The sequence below is a fragment of the Triticum urartu genome, chromosome 7A (genome assembly GCF_056163025.1).
Source record: "Triticum urartu cultivar PI428250 chromosome 7A, HENAU_Tu73, whole genome shotgun sequence".
NCBI lineage: Eukaryota > Viridiplantae > Streptophyta > Magnoliopsida > Poales > Poaceae > Triticum > Triticum urartu.
In genome coordinates, this window is record NC_141879.1 from 378,075,172 (window position 1) to 378,097,943 (window position 22,772).

The window sequence follows — 22,772 nt, forward strand, 5'->3', positions numbered from 1 at the left end:
AAGTGAGGTGAGCTTGAGTTGTTATCCACATATATGCTTCTAGTACTATAGGGCTTTTGGAGAACTAACCATGGTAGGTGAAGAAAACGAGTATGATGTTGAAGGAAATGGGCATCTCAATCAGCCTGTCACACGGTTTCACTTCAACGCATTACGCGATCATCTACGCCGAGAGTTCAGAAACAACCTTGACCCAATTGAAAAGAAGCAAGACAAGTTGTCGAGAGATTTGTAGCAACTTATGGGTAATGTTGATGAGCAACTCACTCAGAACATGGCAGCCATGAGGACTGGTATTGTTGCTGATATTGTGCGAGAGCTTCGTCAGAACCGAGAAGATGCAAGTGTCCATGGTGAAGAACAAAATGTAACTGATGGGGAAGGTGCTGCCTCCAATGCACAAGCTAGAAGAACCGTGCTCCTGCTCCCCATGCCATGAGACCTCCCGGTCCCGGACGTGGAAATGATCATGGTAATGGACGTGATCATCATGAAGCTGCTGCTGGTCGTGGTCTTAGAGGAGGCCACCGAAGAGCAAATCTGCACCATGAAGGTAGTGGAGATGAGTTTGATGAAGATGAAGAAGGCATGCACCAGAATGACAGATTTCATCATCGTAGAAACTATGGTCGTGGATGGCAGGAGGAGGAGAGGTTTGGAAAGCTGAAATTTACCATGCCCAAGTTTGATGGTGGATCTGATCCAGAAAGTTATCTCACATGGGAATTGAAGGTTGACAAGATTTTACGCATGCCCAACTACTCTGAAGAGAAGAAATTAGCAATGGCCTCACTTGAGTTTGAAGACTATGCTCTAATTTGGTGGGAGCAAGTTCAGATTCAGCGAGAAGAAGAAGGAGAGCCTGCTGTTGCTACATGGACAGAAATGAAAAGAGAGATGAGGGCAAGATTTGTCCCAAGGCATTATAGACGTGACATCTTTGATAAGCTCCAGAATTTGAGGCAAGGAAAGTTATCAGTTGAGGAGTATCATAAGGAGATGGAGAAGGCAATGATAAGAGCCAACATACATGAAGATGAGGAGCAGTCCATGGCAAGGTTCCTCTATGGGCTAAATCCTAATGTTAAACGAGTGGTTGATTTGCAGCCATATCATAATGTAGTAGAGCTGGTACATCTTGCTTCTAAGGCTGAACGTCAATTGCAAGAAGACTCGAAGCAAAACAGAACTACGTCCTTCACAGCTCGAGCTACATCAAGTGGGAGTAAGTTTATACCTCAATTCAACGTTGGTCGAGGTATTATGACTAGTTCTGGTGGTGGAAATCAAACCCATGCACGTGCAGCCACGAGCAGAAGTGATGCATCAAATTTGAAGGAGAAGAGCAAATTTGCAGCTCCTAGTTCATCCTCCATTGGCTCCATAGGGAAAACTAGTGAGATAGAGTGCTTTACATGTAAGGGACGTGGCCACATGAAGAAGGATTGTCCCAACAAGCGTACCATGCTGATCACCGAGAATGGAGAATATGAGTCTTGTAGTGAACCTGAAGAAGAAACTGAAGATGGTGATGGTTCAGATGGTGATGAGCAAACCTATTGTGATTATGAGCAAGGTGCCTCTCTTGTTGTCACTAAAGTTTTGAGTGTGCAGATCAAAGAAGCTGAGAATGGACAACGACACAATCTGTTTCAAACAAGAGCCAAAGTGCAAGACAAGGTATGCAAGGTAATTGTTGATGGTGGGAGTTGTCACAATCTTGCAAGCAAAGAAATGTGTGATAAGCTTGGGCTGAAGCTGCTACAACACCCTCATCCATATCATATACAATGGTTGAGTGAATGTGGAGAGATTAAGATCACACACATGGTACAGGTGCAATTCAAGATTGGAGATTATAATGACACCGTTGAGTGTGATGTGGTGCCAATGAAGGTGTGTCACTTGCTGTTGGGCAGACCGTGGCAATATGATCATTCAGCTCAACATTGTGGCAGAACCAATCAATACACCATCAAGTGGAGAGGAAAAGACTTGGTGCTTAGACCCATGACACCCCAACAAATCATGGCTGAGCACTTGCAGAAAGTTTCTGAAGTAAAAATAGTGAGTAAGAAAGAGGGAGAGAAAAAGAGCGAGAGAGAGATCCACAAATCGGTGAGTGAGCGCCACAAGCCAAATCTGAGAGAGAAGAATAAAAGAGAGGGAGAGAACTTAGTAATGTTAGCCACCAAATCCGAACTAAGAGATGTGAGGCTCAACCCAAATCAAGTGGTCGTTGTACTTGTGTACAAAGATGCTTTGCTTTCAGCTAACGACTTAACATGTCTCCCTAGTGTTGTTTGTGATGTCTTGCAGGAATTCGAGGATGTTTTTCGGGAGGAAGTACCCGTTGGCCTACCTCCCTTGCGTGGCATAGAACATCAGATTGACCTCATTCCATGATAGAGGCAAAGGTGTCCCGATGTTTCGATGAGATGGTGGCTATCGTTTTCTGTGGGAGTCGACCTTGACGATCCGACTACGAACGTGCGAGACGTCCCGCCTTAGCAATCGCTAAACCAACTTCCGAGGGGTTATTGACCACGCCGGAGCACGATCAACCTGACCACGAGGGCCTGTTTCCTGCGAGCAAACGAAGAACAAGCAAGAAACTGAGATTGCAATCTGGATATTGCGAATATAAGATGAAAGCTTTATTGATCAAGGTGGGGTTCTGTGACGTCTTGGTCTGGTCGTTGGACACAAACGAAGTACGCGAAGTTGCAGCTATGGCGAACTTTTAATCTAAACAAAACCCAAAGTCTAAACGACGCCCTAAGGGCTGTATATATGGAGGAAGAGAGGGGAATTTCGTGGCCCTTGAGGGTGGGGTCCGAAACCAACCCTAACTCTTGTTTCCCCACACATACGGACTCTAAAAATAGCCTATACTTAAGTATTTCGAAATTACATGGGCCTGGCCCATTAATAAGGTGACGCGGCACCTAGAATAGCCTATGGACGAATATTATGAAGTGGCATCTTGTATATTTCATCCATGGCTTCATGCACTCCTTATGGCGGCTTCAAAGTCCTGAAATCATCACTTGTAACTCCGTTCTTGATCCCCTTGCGCATGCCATCAACTTCATGCGTGTTCTTGCTCCAATGTTCATCCTTCTCCAAGCTAGGCCCTTCATTTGAAAGCAAAACAAATGTATCCAATTTAGGCAGCATCATAATCTCATGAACATTAGAATCATTACCAAGAAACGAAAGTACCTGGTAATTTAATTGGCGTGCGCGAGCTCTAGTAATTGGTCCAGTATATGTAACAGTAGGGGCTGTGGGTGTAACAATGGTATTGATGTCCTCATCATTCCAGGAGCATCACTTTCGAATTGACCTCCCTACCGCACCAATCCTGAAGAAACAAAGGAGATACAAAGGCAGGTACAAGAACTTTTAGATAAAGGTTATGTGCGTGAAAGCTTAAGTCCTTGTGTTGTACCTGTGATTTTGGTGCCCAAGAAAGATGACACATGGCGATTGGTAATGGATTGTAGGCCTATCAATATTAACTATTAGGTATCGTCATCCTATTCCTAGGTTAGATGATATGCTTGATGAATTGAGTGGCTCTACTGTTTTCTCTAAAATTGATTTGAGGAGTGGATACCATCTTATTAGGATGAAAGAAGGAGATGAATGGAAAACTGCTTTCAAAACAAAATTTGGGTTGTATGAGTGGTTAGTCATGCCTTTTGGATTAACTAATGCACCAAGTACATTCATGAGATTGATGAACCATGTTTTGAGAGCTTACATTGGAAAATTTGTTGTTGTGTATTTTGATGACATCTTAATCTATAGCAGATCCATTGAGGAACATATTGAACATCTAAAACAAGTGCTGAATGTGCTAAGGACAGAAAAACTATATGCTAACATTGAGAAGTGCTCCTTTTGCACAAATAAGGTTGTTTTTCTTGGCTATGTCGTTTCAGGACAGGGAATTGAAGTGGATGAATCTAAGGTGGAAGCAATCAAGAATTGGCCAACTCCAATGAATGTAAGCTAGGTGAGAAGTTTTCATGGCCTTGCTAGTTTCTACCGGAGGTTTGTGAAAGATTTTAGTATAATTGCTGCACCTTTGAATGAATTGACAAAGAAAGGAATTCCCTTTAAATGGGGTGCACCACAAGAAGAAGCATTTCTTGAGCTTAAGAAACAATTAACTGAAGCACCTTTGCTGATTCTACCTGATTTCATTAAAACTTTTGAGATAGAATGTGATGCAAGTGGAATAGGTGTTGGAGGTGTGTTAATGCAAGAACAAAAACCAATAGCATATTTTAGTGAGAAGCTGAGTGGTGCACAACTGAATTATTCTGTTTATGATAAGGAGTTGTATGCCTTGGTTAGAGTGCTTGAAACTTGGCAACACTACTTATGGCCTAAAGAGTTTATTGTACATTCTGATCATGAGGCCTTGAAACATTTGAAAGGCCAAGCTAAACTGAATCATAGGCATGCTAAATGGGTAGAATTCATTGAAACTTTCCCATATGTTGTGAATTATAAGAAAGGAAGGGAAAACATGGTTGCTGATGCTTTGTCCCGTAGGCATGTTCTTTTGACACAATTAGAATTGAAGGTACCAGGACTTGAGAGCTTAAAAGAACTGTATTGCACTGATCATATATTTTTAGAACCATATGCAAAATGTAAAGATGGGAAAGGTTGGGATAAATACCATGTGCATGATGGGTTCCTTTTTAGGGCTAACAAGTTGTGTGTTCCAGATTCGTCGGTTAGGCCTTTGTTGTTGCAGGAATCACATGCAGAAGGATTAATGGGACACTTTGGTCGTGAGAAAACTTATGAGCTGTTGGCCGATCACTTTTATTGGCCAAAGATGAGGAAGGACGTTGAGAGATTTGTGCAGCGATGCATCATATGCCACAAAGCTAAGTCTAAACTGAACTCCCATGGTTTATATACTCCCCTAACTGTTCCAAATGCTCCTTGGGAAGATATTAGCATGGATTTTGTTTTAGGACTGCCTAGGACTAAGAGGGGGAGGGATTCAGTTTTTGTTGTGGTTGATAGGTTCTCAAAAATGGCACACTTCATTCCGTGCCACAAGAACGACGATGCTTCACATGTTGCTGATTTGTTTTTCAGGGAAGTTGTTCGCTTGCATGGAATGCCAAGGACTATTGTTTCAGATCGAGATGTGAAGTTCATGAGCTACTTCTGGAAAACATTGTGGGCAAAATTAGGAACCAAGTTGTTGTTTTCAACAACGTGTCACCCCCAAACTGATGGGCAAACAGAGGTAGTGAACCGCACACTCTCAGCCTTGCTGCGTACAATGATCAAGAAGAATTTGAAGGAGTGGGAAGAGTGTTTGCCGCACGTGGAGTTTGCTTACAATCGGGCAGTTCACTCTACCACAAACATGTGCCCGTTTGAGGTGGTATATGGATTCAAACCACTTGCACCAATTGACTTGCTGCCACTTCCATTGCAAGAGAGATGTAACATGGAGGCTTCCAAGCGTGCTGCATATGTGAAGAAGATTCATGAGAAGACCAGAGAAGAGATAGAAAGGAAGTCCAAGTACTATGCTGCTAAGGCAAAAAAAATCGCAAGAAGGTAACTTTTGAGCCCGGAGATCTGGTTTGGATACATTTGCGCAAAGATCGGTTCCCAGAGAAGCGCAAATCCAAGCTAATGCCTCGTCGAGATGGACCATTCAAAGTCTTGGCCAAGATCAATGACAATGCTTACAAAATCGAGCTTCCTGAAGACTATGCTGTGAGTCCAACTTTCAACGTTGCTGATTTGTCTCCATGCTTCGATCAAGAGGCTCAAGAGTCGAGGATGACTCCTTTTGAAGAGGGGGAGGATGATGAGGACATCCCAGGTTCACCTCGTTTATCATCTTCTCCTGATGATAAATCTCAGCCATCAAGTGAAGCTTCTACAAAGAAGATCTATTTGGGTCCCATGACAAGGAGCCGTGCCAAACAAATAGCACAAGAGGTGAACACACTCCTAGCTTATCATAATTCAAATGACCATGAGAACTTTATACTCCCGAAATCTCGTGTGCTGATTTTACTTAGGTACAATGTCGAGGACAACCAACAACATTCAGCACATGAAGAACCAAGTTTTGGAGCCCATTCAACAAGTTTAAAGAGAACAAGTTTCAACTCTGATGAAAGCCTTGTTTTGGTGACAAGGACAACTAGTTACACCGCAAGGAAGAATAGCAAGCCATCTCAACACGCTATTGTTGCATGTGCAGTTCCAGAATTCGTCCCAGAACTTGCTGAATCATGCAACGCAAATATATGAGCATCCAGCATGTGTGGGAGTACAAAATGGAGAGCATATGAAGTCTACTTTCAGGAAAATCAAACGGTGCATCATTTGGAGTCCTGAGTCAAAGGATATGAGAGTTCCAATGCAAGCTGTCCAGAGCATTAATTGCTGCGCGAGGCTCCATGAGTTTGCTCCCTTGACCAACTGGTTAGCATGAATTTGAGCCCCTCTTTTGGCCTGGTTTCACACCTAAACTAGGAGGGCTGTTCCTAGTATAAATACCCCTTCCCCCACTTCAGCCACAACTCTTTGGCAATTTGATTTCAGCATAGGTTAGCTAAGTGCAACCAGAATATTGTTTGAGAGTTCACTTCCTCCTTAGCTCTTGTAATCTTGCCTTGTGAGAGGGTAAACTCACTTTGTGATTTTACAACAGCAGTCATTGAGGCGGCGACCAGTTCGTGCTTCCAACTTCGTGCGTGGTTGTGTGGATTGGAACTAAGAGTGTGGTTGGGCGAATAATTGTCGCTGGTTGTTGCATTTGCAATAGTTAGCTTCCGTCTCGTCAGGTTGCACTAGTTATTCTTTACCCGACAGCGTTGTTGGTTGGGATCGAGGGTTTCCTTCGTACCCTTCAGGTGGCGTTGATTCGCAACATAGAGCCGATCCTCTGTGAAGATTGGGCAACCCCGTATCAGTAGTTTTCGCATGTCCTCCGATTGTAGACCTATCAATGCTATCACCGTTCGTTATAGATATCCCATTCCACGCCTAGATGATATGCTAGATGAGCTTAGTGGTGCCACTATATTTTCCAAAATTGATCTTAAGAGCGGTTACTATCAAATCCGCATACAAGAGGGCGATGAATGGAAAACCGCCTTCAAAACCAAGTTTGGTTTGTATGAGTGGTTAGTCATGCCTATGGGTCTCTCGAAAGCACCGGGCACTTTTATGCGCCTTATGAATCATGTCTTTCGCCCTTACATTGGTATATTTGTTGTGGTTTACTTCGATGACATTCTTGTGTTTAGCAAATCTATCAAAGAGCATGTCACCCATGTCCGCACCGTTTTGCAAACTCTTAGGAAAGAGCGTCTCTATGCTAATATGGAGAAATGCCTTTTTGGTGTTGATAAGCTCGTTTTCTTGGGTTTTGTTGCCTCTTCTATGGGTGTTCATGTAGATGAGTCCAAGATCAATGCTATTAAGACTTGGCCGCAACCAACCAACTTGCTTCAAGTGCGTAGTTTCCTTGGCCTTGCGGGTTTCTATTGTCGCTTTGTGAAGGATTTTAGCACCATTGCTACGTCTTTGCATGCTTTGAGCAGGAAGAATGCACCTTTTGTTTGGGGACCATCCCAAGATACCACATTCAATGGGCTTAAGAATTTGCTTACTCATGCTCCCGTGCTTGCTTTACCAAACTTCGACAAGCCTTTTGAAATTCATTGTGATTCTAGTGGTAATGGCATAGGCAGTGTGTTAACGCAAGAGAAGCGCCCCATAGCTTACTTTAGTGAGAAACTTTCCGGAGCGCAACTCAATTATGCCATCTATGACAAAGAGCTATATGCTTTAGTCCGTGTTTTGCATGAATGGGAACACTACATTCGTCCCCATGAGTTTATCATTCATACCGATCATGAGACTCTCAAGTATCTTAAGGGTCAAACTAAGTTGAACAAGCGTCATGCTAAATCGAGTGAATTCATTGAGTCTTTTCCCTATGTCATCAAGTACATCAAGGGTAAAGAAAACATCGTAGCGGATGCTCTTCTCCCGCATATGCATGCTAGTCACACAACTTGAGTTAGATGTCATTGGCTTCGAGCATATCAAAGAATTGTATGAGCATGATGAAACTTTTGCCACTCCATATACCAAGTGTTTGTCGAATACATCGTGGGAACGCTGTTACATCAAAGACGGCTATCTTATGAGAGCTAAAAAAATTTGCATCTCCAAGTCGTCCCTTTGTTTTTTGCTTTTGTAGGAATCGCATGGATGGGGCTTAATGGGACATTTCGGACGCAGCAAGACGTTCGCCACACTCTCGAAGAGCTACTTTTGGCCAAAGATGTTTCGGGACGTCAATCGCTTCACCAACCGCTGTTCGACATGCCGCAAAGCTAAGTCCACAGCTCAATCTCATGGCCTCTATATACCTCTACCAATTCCATACCAACCATGGGAAGACATTAGCATGGACTTCGTACTTGGTTTGCCTAGAACTCGAAATGGAAAAGACTCCATATTTGTCGTTGTGGACCGTTTCTCCAAAATGGCACATTTTATTCCTTGTCACAAGATAAACGATGCTTCACATGTTGCTAATCTCTTTTGTAGGGAAATATTGCGTCTCCATGGTGTGCCAAAGACAATTGTCTCGGACCACGACGTCAAGTTCCTTAGTTACTTTTGGAAGACCCTATGCGCCAAGCTCGGAATAAAGCTACTCTTCTCCACGGCGTACCATCCTCAAACCGATGGCCAAACGGAGGTGAAAAACGGCACACTCTTCGCTCTACTTCGAGTACTCATCAAGAAGAACATGAAGGAGTGGGAGGAATGCCCACCTATCGCCGAGTTTGCCTACAACCGAGCAAGACACTCAACAACCGGCAAGTCTCCTTTCGAGCTTGTTTACGGATTCAACCCATCATCACCATTGGACATTCTACCTCTACCACTCCAAGAGCGCATCAATTTGGACGCAAGTGCGCGTGTGACACATCTCAAGAAGGTGAATGAAGATACGAGAAACACCATTGAGCGCCAAGTTCAATGCCTTGCGACCAAGCTCAACTTCAACAAGCAACCTATGGTCTTCAACATTGGTGATCTCGTGTGGCTACACCTTTGCAAGGACCACTTACCAATAGAACGCAAGTCCAAGCTTCGACCATGAGCGGATGGACCCTTCAAGGTGCTTGCACTCTACAACGACAACGCTTACAAGATCGACCTCCCGCGCGACAAGTACAACATGAGCAACATCTTCACCGTCAAAGATCTCTCTCCCTTCCATGGTGATGAAGAATTTGATCCGAGGACGGATCTTCCCCAAGGGAGGGGAGATGATGCGGAGCATCCCAAGGCCATCCCCATGGACCTACCTACATCTCCCACGACACCACTTGGACCCATGACAAGAGCCCGTGCGAGAGCCATTGAGAACGAGGTTAACTCTCTCCTTGTTGAACTTCCCTTTTACCCACTTGAGACATGGCTACTACCTCAAACGGAGATGCTTTGTGTGCTTACGTACCATGTAAGCAACCAAGGAGAAGTCACGATGCAAGAAGGACATCAAGAGCATGAAGAACATCATCCCAGCTCCGAAGTCCCGGAACAACCGCCCATGCACCGACCAACTTCCGCCTGGGCGGTACAACCAGTCGGCCATCGGTCAACTACCGGTCAAGCTCCTGACATCAAGCGGTGCAAGGCCGGTACAGCACCGGTTTATCCCTGCAACAGCCACCAGACCAGTACAACCGCCCCGCGCACCGGTACAACCGCTGAGCGCATCCGGGAACGCCTCCAGGAACCAGTACCTGAACTTCCAATGGTACAACCGCCCCCGTGACCGGTACAACCGCCCTGCCTACGCGCAGCGACAAGGGTTTCACCCCATGTATCCCCCAACTTACCCCCCTTGGACTATATCTACTTGTCCCTTAGCTCCGTACTAGGGTTAGCAAATGTTTAGCTCACATTTGTGAGAGAGCTTTGCTCATCCACTTGGTTACCTTCCCCTTGGAGATTCGAGCCTCCACCGGAGAAGATCCCCCAAGCGGATTCAAGCCCCCTTTACGGGAAGATCCCTTTGTGGATTCAAGGCCTCCTCACGGAGAAGAACCGGACACCGTGTATCGTCCCTAGTTGTCTGTGGATTCGTGTATCGTCCTATGTACTCAAGGATCTAGCCCATGTGTGACTTATTCGTGTCGATTTAGTGATTTCCTCTTGTGTTTTCCTTCCGTTCTTCCTCGTATCCTTCTTGATTTCCCCGGGATCTGCTCCTTTCGTGAAAGATCGGGCGATTAGGGTCTCTACCCTACATCACTGAGGATGGTGGGTATGAGTCCGCTAGTGACTATGATGAGGAGACTTTGGCTCTTATTACACGTGAAGAACACGATGGAGATGATTCTGATCATGAGACACAATACATGGCCGCTGAAGATGCTGACAGGTATGAATGTTTAGTTGCTCAACGTGTTTTGAGTGTGCAGGTCACACAAGCTGAGAAAAATCAGAGGCCTAATTTGTTCCATGCAAAGGGAGTTGTGAAGGAACATTCTGTTCGCGTCATCATAGATGGAGGGAGCTGCAATAACTTGGCTAGCATGGAGATGGTGGAGAAGCTATCTCTCACCACAAGACCACATCCACATCCTTACTACATCCAATGGTTCAACAACAGCGGCAGGTTAAGGTAACACGTACTGTTCGTGTGCATTTTAGTATCTCTACATATGTTGATTATGTTGATTGTGATGTGGTACCTATGCAAGCATGTTCCTTATTACTTGGTAGACCATGGAAATTTGATAAAAATTATGTACACCATGGTAGAAACAATCAATATACTCTTGTTCGTAAGGATAAAAATATTACTTTGCTTCAGATGACTCCTGAATCCATTTTGAAAGATGATATTAAAAGAGCTAATAAAGCAAAACAGGAGAAAAATAAGAGTGAAAATCAGATTGTGGCAAAAGAATTTGAGCAACAAATGAAACCTAATAATAACCATCTAGTGTTGCTTCTGAAATTAAATTGAAAAGTGCATGTTTACTTGCCACAAAATCTGATATTGATGATCTAGATTTCAGCAAATCTGTTTGCTATGCTTTTGTGTGCAAAGAGGCATTATTTTCATTCGAGGACCTCTTTGCCTCCTGCTATCACTAACATTTTGCAGGAGTTCGCTGACGTCTTTCCAGAAGACGTGCCACCGGGATTACCACCTATTCGAGGGATTGGGCATCAAATTGACTTAATTCCCGGAGCATCGTTACCCAACCATGCACCATACCGTACCAATCCAGCAGAGACGAAGGAGATTATGCGTCAAGTACAAGAACTGCTCAACAAAGGTTATATACGTGAATCCCTTAGTCCTTGTGCTGTTCCTACCATTTTAGTGCCAAAAAAGGATGGTACGTCGCGTATGTGCGTTGATTGTAGAGGCATTAATAATATTACTATTCATTATCGTCATCCTATTCCTAGGCCAGATGATATGCTTGATGAATTGAGTGGCTCTACAATATTCTCCAAAGTTGATTTGCGTAGTGGATACCATCAAATTCGTATGAAATTGGGAGATGAATGGAAAACAGCATTTAAAACTAAGTTTGGATTATATGAGTGGTTAGTCATGCCTTTTGGGTTAACTAATGCACCTAGTACTTTCATGAGGTTAATGAACGAAGTTTTACGTGCTTTCATTGGATGATTTGTGGTAGTTTACTTTGATGACATATTGATTTATAGCAAATCTTTGGAGGAACATTTGGAACATTTACATGCTGTTTTTATTGCTCTACGTGATGCACGTTTGTTTGGTAACCTTGGAAAGTGCGCCTTTTGCACCGACCGAGTATCTTTTCTTGGCCATGTTGTTACTCCACAGGGATTTGAAGTTGATAAAGCCAAGATTGAAGCTATTGAGAGTTGGCCGCAGCCCAAAACGGTCACACAAGTGAGGAGTTTCCTTGGCCTCGCTGGTTTCTATAGGCGTTTTGTGAGAGATTTCAGCACCATTGCTGCACCTCTCAACGAGCTTACAAAGAAGGATGTGCCTTTTGTTTGGGGTACCGCACAGGAAGAAGCCTTCATGGTATTGAAAGATAAGTTGACACATGCTCCTTTACTCCAACTTCCTGATTTTAATAAGACTTTTGAGCTTGAATGTGATGCCAGTGGAATTGGATTAGGAGGTGTGTTATTACAAGATGGTAAACCTGTTGCATACTTTTCTGAAAAATTGAGTGGGCCTAGTCTGAACTATTCTACGTATGACAAAGAATTGTATGCTCTTGTTTGGACCTTAGAAACATGGCAACATGATGTAGGGTAGAACCCTAATCGCTCGATCTTTCACGAAAGGAGCGGATCCCGCGAAGAACAAGAGGAACACGAGGGGGGAAACGATGGAAATCACGAGGGGAAACACAAGAGGAACACTCAAACTAACAAGAACAAGTCACACATGTGCTAGATCCTCGGGTACATAGAACGATACACGAATCCACGGACAACTAAGGACGATACAAAAGGGTGGCCGGTTCTTCTCCGTGAGGAGGTCTTGAATCCACGAGGGGATCTTCCCGTAAAGGGGTCTTGAATCCAAGGTGGATCTTCTCCGTAGAGGGGCCAAGGTCTCTCTCGTGGAGTAGATCCGATATGGATGAGCAATGCTCTATCTCTCAATGAGCTAAACCAATGCTACCCTAACTAGGAGGAGGTGGGGGTGTATATATAGTGCTAGCCCATGAAGGGGTAAGTGATAGGGGGGATACATGGGCCCTTGGCCCGAGTCTTTGCACGCAGGCAGGCCAGAAGTTCCGGGTGGGGCCGGAAGTTCTGGGCTCCGGAAGTTCCGGGTAGGTTCCGGCCGGGTTCCGGGCTATCCACAGAGTTGGCGCGCTCGGGGCTGGTCTGGACTCTGGGGCCGGAGGTTTGATAGAGGCGAGGGTGTCCCGATCTTTCGATGAGATGATAACTATCGATTTAGTGGAGACGACTTTGACGATCCGACTACAAACGTGCACGACGTTGCGCCTTAGCAATCACTAAACCAATCTCCTGAGGTTACTGACGATGCCGGAAGCACGGTCAGCCTGACCATGAAGGTCTATTCCTGCAAGCAATCGAAGAACGAGCAAGAATATGATAAAGCAATCTGAATATTGCAAATATATATGAGGTATTGATAATGGTGGGGATCCGTAAGCGGTCTTGGTCTGGTCGTTGGACACAAACGAAGTACACGAAGTTGCAATGGCTAACTTTTAACTAAACAAATCCCAAAGTCTAAACGACGCCCTAAGGGCTGTATATATGGAGGAAGAGAGGGGAATTTCGTGGCCCTTGAGGGTGGGGTCCGAAACCAACCCTAACTCTTGTTTCCCCACACATACGGACTCTAAAAATAGCCTATACTTAAGTATTTCGAAATTACATGGGCCTGGCCCATTAATAAGGTGACGCAGCACCTAGAATAGCCTATGGACGAATATTATGAAGTGGCATCTTGTATATTTCGTCCATGGCTTCATGCACTCCTTATGGCGGCTTCAAAGTCCTGAAATCATCACTTGTAACTCCGTTCTTGATCCCCTTGCGCATGCCATCAACTCCATATTCTGGAGACCCCCGGGCAGTTTTTAGGCCAAAATTTTCACGGGCAAAAATATTTTTTCCCTATCCTATTTTTAGGTTTTTCTGAGTCTTTTGAGCCACGTGCCATCATAGTGATTTTTTGTCGCAGCAGGAACATGTCTCTCCTCGGGATATTGTAAACATGTAAATCGTTGTTCAGTTTCTAACTCCCAAGTAAGATATATATATCAGGAACATATCTACCCTCAAATGGTGGAATATTCAATTTTAGTTTAGGGAGATGGTCATGATCTCGTACCTGAGGGTGAGCCCTACCATTGCCATTATTTGCATGTGGACGACCTGGTGGTTGCTGTGCTGTTGGTGGCACGTAGTTCTGATTTGGATCAACCTCATCCTCATAATCTCCCACATAAGCATCCTCCTCCACATCAGCAGTAGGAGCCACAGAAGTATCCACAGCAGCACCAGCAGTTTGGCCCGACTGAAGAGGGACACGGCTCGCTCGGCGGAGGGCTGTTTCCCGACGTGGAGGTAGTCGGTGTTGTTGTTGTTGTTGCAGAGGTGCGGCAGGCAGCCGGTGGTGGTGGTGGAAAATGCGAAAGCAATTCAGCAAACTTGTTATCGAGCTTTGTTTCAAACGTCTTCTCCATGCCATCTATCTTCTCCATGGCCTCTTCAAATCTGTTTATCAAATCTTGCACCTGTCCATTCATCATTTGCTGAAACGTATCATGAAGCTCCTTGTTCGTCAAGTTGTCCCAGTCAGTCTCGTCGGCTTGTGATCCTGGCATGGTTAGCAGCAATAGAAACACACAAGAATATCATCCTACAGACTACTAACAAGTGGTGGTGGTGGCGGGTGTCACAAATCCGTCAAGCAAATCTCAAATTCTTACCAGTTCTTACCCAGCAGCAGGCGGTGATCGGCAACCGTTGCAGTCAAAAACTCTCAAAAGCTTGGATAGAGCGATTGCCAGGGAGAGTCAAACGCACGGCGTAGATGTATGTGGAGCTGGGAAGGCTTATAGTATGGTAGCAAAAAGGGTCAGCAATAATCAATTCAGAGATGCAAAGTTGAATAAACGCTCAACGACGGTACTGTGCTGGTCCTAGGCTAGACCGTGCAAGAGACGCGAGCCTAGAACACTAACAAAATCACGGCGCTGCACGTAAATAAGGGAAAAGCACACTCTGGAACTTTTTTTTTCGCGCTCCTTTTTTTTGCGCTCCTCTTTTTTTTGCGAAAAATCACTATAATGGCGAGTGTCTCAAAACTCTTCCCTCGTCAAACTGATAGGATGGGCACGAAAAAAAAAATTCACTTTTTTTTCGGAAATCAGGGCAGCGACGACAAAAAAGTGCGACAAAAAATCACTATGATGGCACGTGGCTCAAAAGACTCAGAAAAGCCTAAAAATAGGATAGGGAAAAAATTTGCCCGTGAAAATTTTGGCCTAAAAACTGCCCGGGGGTCTCCAGACTCTTTTTTTTTCCTACGCAGGCAAGGAAACACGACTCGGAATTTAGATTGATCTCAAGAACAAACCTAATATGAGAAGAACTCGGATTGGTGGTGGATATATGGTTGTGGTATATGGCAGCGGTGGTGGTATATGGTAGCGGTGGTGGTATATGGATAGAGATTGGTGGTGGTATATGGATACGGATTGGTAGTGGTATATGGATATGGATTTAGAGCGGTGGCGGATAAGCAAAAGTGGTAGATGGGCGATGATGATGGTGCGGCGGCGGCGTGACAACTTATGACCAGAACTCGAAACTCTAAAAGACTAGACTCTAAGACCAGCAACTTGACACGACGATGCAACCACAAATTCAACAAAGCAAAAGCCCTAAAAAGATTATGCAAAGGCTCCGATTGGTTCGGATATGATGAACTAACCCTAATTTTTTTTGTGTGGATTTTTTTTTCGTGGACTGTAGGTATGAAGAACAGACTCGATCTAATCTACGAAAAACTATAAAAATCTCACCGAGCAACCTGGAAATCTGATACCACTTGATAGAGGCTAAGGTGTCCCGATGTTTCGATGAGATGGTTGCTATCGTTTTCTGTGTGAGTCAACCTTGACGATCCGACTACGAACGTGCGAGACGTCGCGCCTTAGCAATCGCTAAACCAACTTCCGAGGGTTATTGACCACGCCGGAGCACGATCAACCTGACCACGAGGGTCTGTTTCCTGCGAGCAAACAAAGAACAAGCAAGAAACTGAGATTGCAATCGGGATATTGCGAATATAAGATGAAAGCTTTATTGATCAAGGTGGGGTTCTGTGACGTCTTGGTCTGGTCGTTGGACACAAACGAAGTACGCGAAGTTGCAGCTATGGCGAACTTTTAATCTAAACAAAACCCAAAGTCTAAACGACGCCCTAAGGGCTGTATATATGGAGGAAGAGGGGGGAATTTCGTGGCCCTTGAGGGTGGGGTCCGAAACCAACCCTAACTCTTGTTTCCCGACACATACGGACTCTAAAAATAGCCTATACTTAAGTATTTCGAAATTACATGGGCCTGGCCCATTAATAAGGTGACGCAGCACCTAGAATAGCCTATGGACGAATATTATGAAGTGGCATCTTGTATATTTCGTCCAAGGCTTCATGCACTCCTTATGGCGGCTTCAAAGTCCTGAAATCATCACTTGTAACTCCGTTCTTGATCCCCTTGCGCATGCCATCAACTCCATGCGTGTTCTTGCTCCAATGTTCATCCTTCTCCAAGCTAGGCCCTTCATTTGTAAGCAAAACAAATGTATTCAATTTAGGCAGCATCATAATCTCATGAACATTAGAATCATTACCAAGAAACGAAAGTACCTGGTAATTTAATTGGCGTGCGCGAGCTCTAGTAATTGGTCCAGTATATGTAACAGTAGGGGCTGTGGGTGTAACAATGGTATTGATGTCCTCATCAAAATATCATCAAACCAACAAATCACAAAAAAACTTAGGGCTATTTTTGGTGGGGATTTTCGAATTTAGGACGAAATCAACAAAATTAGGCTAGCAAACAAAGAGGAGAGGCTCCGAAATCGTGATCAACCTTGCTCATGATACCAAGATGATGGTATCAAGAGACAAGCTGGCTCTGATCCAAGATGATGTAGGGTAGAACCCTAATCGCCCGATCTTTCACGAAAGGAGCAGATCCCGCGAAGAACACGAGGAACACAAGGGGGGAAACGAGGGAAATCACGAGGGGAAACACAAGAGGAACACTCAAACTAATAAGAACAAGTCACACATGTGCTAGATCCTCGGGTACATAGAACGATACACGAATCCACGGACAACTAAGGACGATACAAAAGGGTGGACGGTTCTTCTCCGTGAGGAGGTCTTGAATCCACGAGGGGATCTTCCCGTAAAGGGGTCTTGAATCCAAGGTGGATCTTCTCCGTAGAGGGGCCGCGGTCTCTCTCGTGGAGTAGATCCGATATGGATGAGCAATGCTCTATCTCTCAGTGAGCTAAACAAATGCTACCCTAACTAGGAGGAGGTGGGGGAGTATATATAGTGCTAGCCCATGAAGGGGTAAGTGATAGGGGGGATACATGGGCCCTTGGCCCGAGTCTTTGCACCAGGCAGGCTGGAAGTTCCGGGTGGGGCCGGATGTTCCGGGCTCCGGATGTTCCGGGCAGGTTCCGGCCGGGTTCCGGGCTATCCAGAGAGTTGGCGCGCTCGGGGCTGGTCTGGACTCCAGGGCCGGAGGTTCCGGGAAGGTCGGAAGGTCCGGGGGCCGGAAGTTCCGGGCGGAGGCCGGAAGTTCCGGGCTTTCCAGAAGCTTGTCCTTCTTCTTCCTTCTCTTCCATGCTTGGTGATAGAGGCAAAGGTGTCCTGATGTTTCGATGAGATGGTGGCTATCGTTTTCTGTGGGAGTCGACCTTGACGATCTGAATACGAACGTGCGAGACGTCGCGCCTTAGCAATCGCCGGAGCACGATCAACCTGACCAGGAGGGTCTGTTTCCTGCAAGCAAACAAAGAACAAGTAAGAAACTGAGATTGCAATCTGGATATTGTGAATATAAGATGAAAGCTTTATTGATCAAGGTGGGGTTCTGTGATGCCTTGGTCTGGTCGTTGAACACAAACGAAGTACGCGAAGTTGCAGCTATGGCGAACTTTTAATCTAAACAAAACCCCAAAGCCTAAACGATGCCCTAAGGGCTATATATATGGAGGAGAGAGGGGGAATTTCGTGGCCCTTGGTGGAGGGATCCGAAACCAACCCTAACTCTTGTTTCCCCACACATACGGACTCTAAAAACAGCCTATACTTAAGTACTTCGAAAATACATGGGCCTGGCCCAATAATAAGGTGACGCAGCACCTAAAATAGCCTCTGGACGAAATTTATGAAGTGGCATCTTGTATATTTCGTCCCATGCATCATGCACGCATTATGGTGGCTTCAGAGTCGTGGAATCATCACTTGTAACTCCGTTCTTGTTCCCCTTGCGCATGCCATCATCTCCATGCTTGAACTTGCTCGAAGGTTCATCTTTCTTGTCCAAGCTAGGCCCTTCATTTGTAAGCAAAACAAATGTATCTAATTTAGGCAGCATCATATTCTCATGAAGATTAGAATGGTTACCAAGAAACGAAAGTACTTGATAATTCAATTGGCATGCGCAAGCTCTAGTAATCGGTCCAGTGTGTATAGCAGCAGGGGCTGTGGGTGTAACAATGGTATTGATGTCCTCATCACTTGGCCTTGGTCCTTGGATCCTCCATGGTCATCTCGGTTGTACCTGAGTATATGCAAGGTCCATGCATGAGGTAGTAGCCATGTCTCATATGTGGAAAGTGACGGTTCGAAGAGGAGTGAGTTCACCTTGTGTCCAATGGCGTATGGTCGAGGTCTCATCGTATGTCCTCTTGCGGCTTGGGGAGTAGTCGAAGTGTACATGGGGATGATCGTAGGATGCTCCGCATCACAACATTATTTATGGCCCAAGGAATTTGTTATACATACTGATCATGAATCTTTGAAACACATTAAAAGTCAAGCAAAACTGAACCGTAGACGTGCTAAATGGGTTGAATTCATTGAGACTTTTCCTTATGTCATTAAACACAAGAAGGGTAAAGAAAATGTTATTGCTGATGCATTGTCTCGTCGTTATACTATGCTTTCACAACTTGACTTTAAAATATTTAGTTTGGAGACCATCAAAGATCAATATGTTCATGATGCTGAATTTAAAGATGTATTGCAGAATTGTAAGGAAGGGAGAACTTGGAACAAGTTCATTCTTAACGATGGATTTGTGTTTCGTGCTAACGAGCTATGCATTCCAGCTAGCTCCGTTCGTCTTTTGTTGTTGCAGGAGGCGCATGTAGGAGGATTAATGGGACACTTTGGCGTTAAGAAGACGGAGGATATACTTGCTACACATTTCTTTTGGCCAAAGATGAGACGGGATGTTGAGCGTTTTGTTGCTCGCTGCACTACATGTCAAAAAGCTAAGTCACGACTCAATCCTCATGGTTTATATATGCCTTTGCCTGTACCTAGTGTTCCTTGGGAGGATATATCTATGGACTTTGTTTTAGGTTTACCTCGAACAAAGAAGGGGAGGGATAGCATATTTGTTGTCGTGGATAGGTTCTCGAAAATGGCACACTTTATACCATGTCGTAAAAGCGATGATGTTGTTAATGTTGCTGATTTGTTCTTTCGTGAAATTATTCGCTTGCATGGTGTGCCAAATACTATTGTTTCAGATCGTGATACTAAATTTCTTAGCCACTTTTGGAGATGTTTATGGGCTAAGTTGGGGACTAAACTACTTTTTAGTACTACTTGTCACCCCCAAACTGATGGACAAACTAAAGTAGTATATAGAACATTGTATACTATGCTTAGGGCTGTTTTGAAGAATAACAAGAAAATGTGGGCAGAATGCTTGCCTCATATTGAATTTGCTTATAATCGTTCATTGCATTCTACTACTAAGATGTGCCCTTTTGAAATTGTGTATGGTTTCCTACCTCGTGCACCTATTGATTTGTTGCCTCTTCCATCTTCGGAGAAGGTTAATTTTGATGTTAAAGAACATGCTGAATTGATTTTAAAAATGCCTGAGTTAACTAAGGAAAACATTGAGCGTATGAATGCTAAATATAAACTTGCTGGAGATAAGGGTAGAAAACATGTTGTGTTTGCACCTGGAGATCTTGTTTGGTTACATTTGTGTAAGGATAGATTTCCTAATTTGCGCAAATCAAAGCTAATGCCACGTGCTGATGGTCCTTTTAAGGTGTTAGAGAAAATAAATGATAATGCATATAAACTTGAGCTGCCTGCAGATTTTGGGGTTAGTCCCACTTTTAACATTGCAGATTTGAAGCCTTATTTGGGTGAGGACGATGAACTTTTGTCGAGGACGACTTCATTTCAAGAAGGGGAGGATGATGAGGACATCAATACCATTGTTACACCCATAGCCCCTGCTGCTATACATACTGGACCAATTACTAGAGCTCGCGCACGCCAATTGAATTATCAGGTACTTTCGTTTCTTGGTAACGATTCTAATGTTCATGAGAATATGTTGCTGCCTAAATTGGATACATTTGTCTTGATTACAAATGAAGGGCCTAGCTTGGACAAGAAAGATGAACCTTGGAACAAGTTCAAGCGTGGAGATGATGGCATGCACAAGGGGATCCAGAACAGAGTTACAAGTGATGATTTCAGGACTTTGAAGCCAACATAAGGAGTGCATGAAGCATTGGACGAAATATACAAGATGCCAATTCATAAATTTCGTCCAGAGGCTATTTTAGGTGCTGCGTCACCTTATTATTGGGCCAGGCCCATGTATTTTCGAAATACTTAAGTATAGGCTGTTTTTTAGAGTCCGTATGTGTGGGGAAACAAGAGTTAGGGTTGGTTTCGGACCCCTCCTCCAAGGGCCACAAAATCCCCCCCCCCTCATCCTCCATATATACAGCCCTTAGGGCGTCGTTTAGACTTTGGGTTTTGTTTAGATTAAAAGTTCACCATAGCTGCAACTTCGCGTACTTCGTTTGTGTCCAACGACCAGACCAAGGCGTCACAGAACCCCACCTTGATCAATAAAGCTTTCATCTTATATTCGCAATATCCAGATTGCAATCTCAGTTTCTTGCTTGTTCTTCGTTTGCTCGCAGGAAACAGGCCCTCGTGGTCAGGTTGATCGTGCTCCGGCATGGTCAATAACCCCTCGGAGTTGGTTTAGCGATTGCTAAGGCGCGACGTCCTCGCACGTTCGTAGTCGGATCGTCAAAGTCGACTTCCTCTAAAATGATAGCCACCATCTCATCGAAAGACAGGACACCTTAGCCTCTATCATATACCACCACCAATCCGAGTCTAGATATACCATCGCCATATACTACCACCAATCCGAGTCCAGATATACCACCAATCCGAGTTCCACCAGATTCATCTCCGCCACCAGTCCTAGTCCAAGTCCAGTATTTGTTGCTTTGTTTTTGAGTTCCAGATCACGCCATACTCCGAGTCGTGACAGAGTAGGACTCGTGAGATTCCGTGCTACCCGCAGAAGAAAAATAGTTCCAAACTCAAAAAAAACTAAGTCTGGAAAATTCTGGCTAGGCATTTTTTAGACTATTTGTAGACTTTTTCGAAAATAATTGTTGCGGAGGAAAAAAAGAGGAAAAAAAGTGCAAAAAAAGTGAAAAAAGGAAAAAAAATTCAAAGAGTGCTCCTCCCTTATTTACGTGCCGCGCCGTGATTTTGTTCGTGTTCTACGCTCGCGTCTCTAGTACGGTCTAGCCTAGGACTAGCATAGTACCATCGTTGAGCGTTTATTCAACATTGCATCTCTGAATTGATTATTGCTGACCCTTTTTGCTACCATATTATAAGCCTTCCCAGCTCCACATACATCTACGTCGTGCGTTTCTCTCCCTGGTAATCGCTCTATCCAAGTTGTGAGAGTTTTGACTACGACGGTTGCTGATCACCGCCTGCTGCTGGGTAAGAACTGGTAAGAATTTGAGATTTGCTTGACGGATTTGTGACATCCACCACCACCTCTTTTTAGTAGTCTGTAGGATCATATTCTTGTGTGTTTCTATTGCTGCTAACCATGGCAGGATCACAAGCCGACGAGACTGACTGGGAGAACATGACGAATAAGGAGTTGCATGATAAATTTCAGCAAATGATGAGTGGACAGGTGCAAGATGTGCTAAACAGATTTGAAGAGGCCATGGAGAAGATAGATGGAACAGAGAAGACGTTCGAAACAAAGCTCGATAACAAGTTTAATGAATTGCTCGCGCGTGTTCGACCACCACCACCGGCTGCACCTAACGCACCTCTCCAACAACAACAACAACAACAACAACGTCGCTTTCCAAATCAAGTGGGATGAGCACAGCGCGTTCCCATTGACCCTGGGCAAAATTTTGGTGCCGCTGTTGATGCTTCTGCCGCTCCTGCTGCTACTGCAGAGGTGGAGGACCATTACGAGGATGAGGTTGACCAAAATCAGAACTATGTTCAACCACCAGCACCACCACCACCAGGTCGTCCTCATGAATATCATCGCAAGGGTAGGGCTGCACCACCACCTGAGGTACATGACCATCTTCCTAAACTAAAATTGAATATTTCACCATTTGAGGGTAGATATGTTCCTGATATATATCTTACTTGGGAGTTAGAAACTGAACAACGATTTACATATTTACAATATCCTGAGGAGAGACGTGTTCCTGCTGCTGTTTGTGCTTTCACTAGCTTTGCATGTGTTTGGTGGTATGAACATTGTATATTATCAACGTGAATTACTTCAAAAATTGAAGCTTTTAAGACAAGGAAAAAATTCTGTAGAAAAATATTATCAGGAATTACAAAGTGGCATGATTAGATGTGTTATTGTTGAGGAGAATGAAGCTATGCTTGCATGTTTTATGGGTGGATTAAATAGAGAGATTCAGACCATTCTAGAGTGATGTAGGGTAGAGACCCTAATCGCCCAATCTTTCACGAAAGGAGCGGATCCCGGAGAAAACACGAAGAACACGAGGAAGAACGGAAGGAAAACACAAGAGGAAATCACTAAACCGACACGAATAAGTCACAC

The 22,772-nt window shown here is 44.4% G+C and overlaps 1 pseudogene; it reads left to right on the top strand.

Annotated features, from left to right (window-relative positions):
- The first annotated feature begins 274 nt into the window (after positions 1-274).
- Positions 275-22,772, top strand: part of LOC147959657 (uncharacterized) — a 32,169-nt pseudogene continuing 9,671 nt past the window's right edge.